Source organism: Sphaeramia orbicularis, chromosome 10, assembly GCF_902148855.1.
Source record: "Sphaeramia orbicularis chromosome 10, fSphaOr1.1, whole genome shotgun sequence".
Classification (NCBI taxonomy): domain Eukaryota; kingdom Metazoa; phylum Chordata; class Actinopteri; order Kurtiformes; family Apogonidae; genus Sphaeramia; species Sphaeramia orbicularis.
Window position 1 is genome coordinate 40662139 of NC_043966.1, and position 5823 is coordinate 40667961.

The window sequence follows — 5823 nt, forward strand, 5'->3', positions numbered from 1 at the left end:
ATTCCACAAAATGTTAGAGGAATCCACACCAAACTTTAGACCAAACATCTTCTAAAGCACCAGGTTCCTTATAAACTTTACACATTTACATACATCAGTTATAAGTCTAACACATATTAGTTTAGCTCTTTGATATAAACACTTCAATATTCCTCATTTTCAAGAAAAAAAGCAACAAATGCACTAAATACTGTAGATTTCTGGCCTTTCCTTGGCTGCACCACGTCCTCCTGTTGGACCACCTGCTGTGTTTGATCTGGAAATAATTATATGGACATCTAGTTATTTATCTATGTATGAATATATGTATTTATTTATTTCATACAAAAGCCAAATCAAACAGTGTCTTACCTGTGTCCTCGCTGACATTATGGAGCTGAACCACATCTGTGTTGAATCTGTTCCGTGTCCTCAGTCTGAATCTGAACTCACTCTAACAGATGAACACTAGCTGTCCTTTGTCTTGTCCCACGTCTGTGTGTCTGTCTCTCCTTGAATGTCCACTATAAATGTCTCTTTTCACTTCTTCCTGTCTATTATTTTCTCCGTGTCTCTCTGTGCGCCCCCCCCCCCATCTCTGTGTCGGACCCGAGCTGATCCGTGTTTCCCGTGTCCGTCTCCCTCACCTTCTATTTCTCCGTTCCTGTCTCTAAATGGTTCTTCTGTAACTCCATCATATAGTGAATTGTCAGACTCTGTCGCCATAATCATCTTTAAGGCTTTTGAAACTGTGCGCGGTTCCTGCAGAGTCTGCATTTCCTCATTCAGAGTGACTGGCGCTGTATGTGTTGCCATGGGATACGGTGATTCCAGTGCGAAAACGTTAAACCCGGTCCTTCATTTTTCTGAAAAAGCTGCTTAATTGTTTGTTTTTGGACTAAGGAAAGTAATTCACACGATCCGCAACAGCTTCAGCTACAGTATAACAGTGAAAACACGGATTGACGGAAAATCTCGTCAATGTCGGGGAAAGAGTTAAAAGTGGAGTGTTATCTGTACGCAATTCATGATATGACGTTGGTTTTTAAGACTTTATTCTGGCCAGCAGGGTTTTAAGAAATTATGCCATCATCCTTTAATGATAATAATCCATATTTAATAGTAATTCATTAGATATGAAAGAACAAACTCTCAGATTGGACATTTCTGAGTACACAGACAGAAAACACAAACAGTAGCAGCAAAACTATTGGTTGAAGTCATACCATATTAGGTTTATAGATTGCCAGTGACCCAGAATACATGGGATTACATTTTGGGAAAAGTAGGTCAAAGTTAAAAAAAATAATAATAATAATACATTTTTTAAATCTTTTTTCTTCTCCCATTTACTTACAATAGGTGAAATTTCAAATGTCTATAAAACATCAATTTTGTTTCAATTTACTTCAAACTTGGCACATACTGTGTATAGAGGCAATTGATATGCTGACATCAGCACATGCATAGACATGATGACATCAGCTGGATCGATGCCAAAATAAGCTACAATACATGCGAGAGGCAGGGCTTGTTGTTCCTGGAGCCACTTGTTATTATTTTATTTATTTACTTATTTATTTTGACACTTGATTGCAGTTATGGTTAAGGAGTTGAGCTCATGAAGACCTACAAATGATGCTGTTACACAAATGTTGCATGCAGTTGTCCATTGTTAGCTAACTCGATACATCTTGTGGTTCCTGGGCTTCACATTTTAGTCCAGATGTTCTGCTTAAAAAACTCAAGATGCTGACAGCCATCTCAAGGCTTCAGAATGTTACTACTAATACCAATGAATGACACAAAAGCCATTTCTTTTACTTATTCTGTGATCATAGACATACATAATACGTCCTGTAGGAAGAGAAATATGAAGAAATAAAATGGGAAATATATGATACGTAACCTTGTAAGGTCAGGGAAAAGCTGTTTTCAGATTCTTAAAGAACATCAACACAATAGCATCTAAAAAAAACTTTGAAGAGGAGTGGTTCTTCACACTTTAGCACCAAAAGTATTAGTTGAATTCATACCAAATTGGGTTTATAGATTACCAGTGACCCAGAAAAGATGTGATTACATTTAGAGTAAAGTAGGTCAAAGGTCATATTTTTTACGATTTTTTTTTTTTCCTAGGTACTTATAATGGCCCAAATTTGTCTATGCTGTCTGTGTCTATGTTGACATCAGCACATGCATAGACATGATGACATCAGGTGGATCGATGCCAAAATAAGCTACAATACATGTGAGGGGCGGGGCTTGTTGTGTCTGGCACTACTTGTTTAAATCTAACATCATCTTCCATTCATTTTGTGAGGACTTCTTCTAAAACATGTCTTTATCTCGTCCGCAGAAGAAATCAACTTACAAACCGAGTACAGGCGACGAATGAAACAAAAACACAGAGTTGGTCAATTAAATAATAGCTTTTACAAATTGCCTTTATTGAAAAGAAAAAGGCGATCCACAACAATTTGAGCCATTATTTTTCCACTTGCATAACTAATCCAATTTTCCAAGTGACGTTTGTGAAATTAGCGACAGATTACATTTGGGAAGTCAACTAACCTTCTTAACCTCGCTTAGTGCTGAAAACAATTTAATATGTTTTTGCAGGCAGGGTTTTCCCACGTGACATTTTCGAGTACAATAAACCTCCACCTCAGCATACAAACACACATGCAATAAGCATTACATTTAACCATTTATGTTTATATTTTTGTACCTTGACATTTTTGGATCCCTGTTGAGTTCATTTTACATTCACATTTTATGACTTTTGTTGGTATTATGTTAAAGTAAATTAATGGGTGGAAGTGTTTCTTTACGGAGGTGCTGTAGATCTACTGTTTACACTGACTCAGACAACACAGAATTTTTTTTTTTTTTTAAAGGCTGTCATGATTTTTTTTTTTTTTTTTTAAGTGTATTATCTCATGTTTATTATACTAATCCTTGTACAAACAGTTCAACTGACTGTCAAAGGACTTTCCCTTTAATACAGTATTAACCAGATAAGCAGAAAGACGACCAGTGTGTCAGCGTTGAACAGTGATGGTGTGTGTGTGTCTTTGCGTGTGTAAAGACAGATATCATGTGTGTTTACTTGTGCTGTATAAACATTTGAATGGGTGTCAGCGAGTGAATGTGAGCCCATAAAACATGTAGGCGTGTGTTAATATTTGTGTTTCTTTGATTATGTGTGTAGCTGGAATACACAAAAGCAAGTGTAGATGAGGGTATGTTGCAAATCACACACAATACACAATAATAATTACACGCTGTATTGTTTTACTTGAGATTATTCATGAATATTTTGTCATATCTTTTATGTCATTTTTATCTTATACAGGCATGCACCGATACCACTTTTTTCCAGACTGAGTACAAGTACAAGTACTTACATTTGCCAATACAGAGTACCAATATGAGTATTTAATAACACCATTACAGTTCCTAGTTCCTTTTGTAAATGTGCTTTATTGTCGTTGTCATTAGTCTGACTGGAGCAAAGTGCTGCTTCTGACGTTTAATGTGTTGGAATGAGCGTTTCTCAATTAATCCACCAGGGGGCACCATAAACAGAATGAGAATACCAGCAGGTGTACAGAGCAGTGCTGACCGCCGCCAACAGAAGCGAAAACCAAACTTATCTCTCATTTCTCTTTTCTCTACCTGCTGAAGCTTCACTTTTAAACCTTACCAGCGAAAACACTGCAATATTAGTATCACATTAGTGTTACCTCTGTCGTCTCCATGTTTGTTATTACTGACTTTCTTCTTCTTCTTCTTCTCAAAAAACTTTACTCTTCTTCGTGGTATTCATCCAGTATGGTTAATTCAGAGTGGCGCCCTCTGGTGGATTAATTGACAAATGCTCATTCAAACACATTAACCCATAAGGACCCAGTGTGACATTTGTGGTAGTTCCCGAATGAATTTTCCTCTACATTTAACCATCCTTAAGTGATTTATCACTATTTATTGTAATATTATATTCTGAATTTTGTGTTTTTTTTCAGTGAAATCAGCTATTTTCTTACGTTTCATTTACTAATCATGGAGGTATTCATAAAATCTCAGAGTAAAGTTGAGGATTATTATATCAAAAACAGAGAAAACTGAAGAAAAAGTGACTTGTTCAGCAAAATCTATCATTAACTGAACATAAACCCAGTGTCTCCATCCACTGTAATTGATCCAACACTATGGGTTTTACTGGTGAATCAATGTTATAGAAGATGAAGGTGTTTCTACATTCACTACGGAGCCTCTGAACGTCCAAATGGGTCATATCTGATGACCCTGAAAAGATGACCAACTGTATTTTACACCAATTATTTACATGGATTAGTGGATCAACAGGTATTAAACCGTTTATATCAGTAGATGATTTTGGTCGATGGTGGATATTTGGGTCTTTATGGGTTAAATGTCAGTAGCAGCACTTTGTTCCAGTCAGACTAATGACAACGACAATAAAGCACATTTGCAAAAGGAACTAAGAACTGGAATGGGATTATTAAGTACTCGTATTGGTACTCGGTATCGGCAAGTACTCAAATGTAAGTACTCGTACTCGGTCTGGAACAAAGTGGTATCGGTGCATCCCTAATTGTTCTACAGTAGTGCTGCCACTAACGACTAATTTTCTAACAATTAATCTTTCGGCTAATTTTTCGATTAGTCGACTAATCTAAACAATCAAGTGTTTGTTATGTTGTTGTGTCCATTTTATTTTGAATACAACTCAGGGGCCAAAATATAAAATGTCACCTGCACCATGACACATGTAAACTATAAGTAACTTAAATATTACCAAACTCTTATCAATCTCTTTCTTTTAATATATTTAAAAAGCATCTTAAGCAAAAACTGTTGCTGCTTTATGCTTCATGTAACCCCATACGGCCTAATGAACCAAAACAAAACTAGAAAAGCACTCGGAGAGCGCAGACCTCCGCCAAGGCAGATCAGTGGCCCCCCCACCCCCAATCACCACCAAAATTTAATCATTTGTTCCTTGTGCCAGTATCAACATTTCCTGAAATTTTCATTCAAATCCATCCATAACTTTTTGAGTTATCTTGCACACAGACAGACAGACAGACAAACCAACACTGGCAAAAACATAACCTTCTTGGCGGACGTAAAAAGAAACTTACAGTAAATAAACAGAGCTACTGACCCAAAACCCTGCATGGCTGATATACAAATCATGCAAACTCTTTATTTATGTGGATAAAGCCCCATGTCTGACTATTAAATTATCTGAGAATATTGGAATATACTGACTATAACAGGACTCAAGAAAAGGAAATGAAATGAATCAGTGTTAGATAGATAGGTAAATATTTTAAAACATGATTGTAGTTCTTTAGAACAGATTTTTTTTTTTGCTTGAATTAAACAAAAAAAAATCTTGAATTAACCACAAAAAATCTGCCAATGGAACAAGGGAAAATTATCTTGGTAAGATTTCTTGAAATAAGATTTTCAAGATCTGTTGTCTAAAAAGAAGTTCTTGTATCTCACTGAAAAGTTACTCTTTAGGTGATTATGTCTTATTTTAAGTGTGATGAGATATTTTGACTAGAAATGAGAAAAATACACTGAGTAAGATTTTGATTTTTGCAGTGCATACATTTGAGATGCAGAACTTTTATAAGTGTGGGTCGTGGCTTGTCATTGATAGGTGTTAAATCCTCGGTACTACTATGGTTCAGCTCTCCGTTTAGATAGGGTCCTGATCCTACGTGGCTAAGCCGGGGTCTTACCCTCACGCACTAACCCGTGAAGATACTACTTAGCTGAACAAATTTTGAAACACTCACCTGT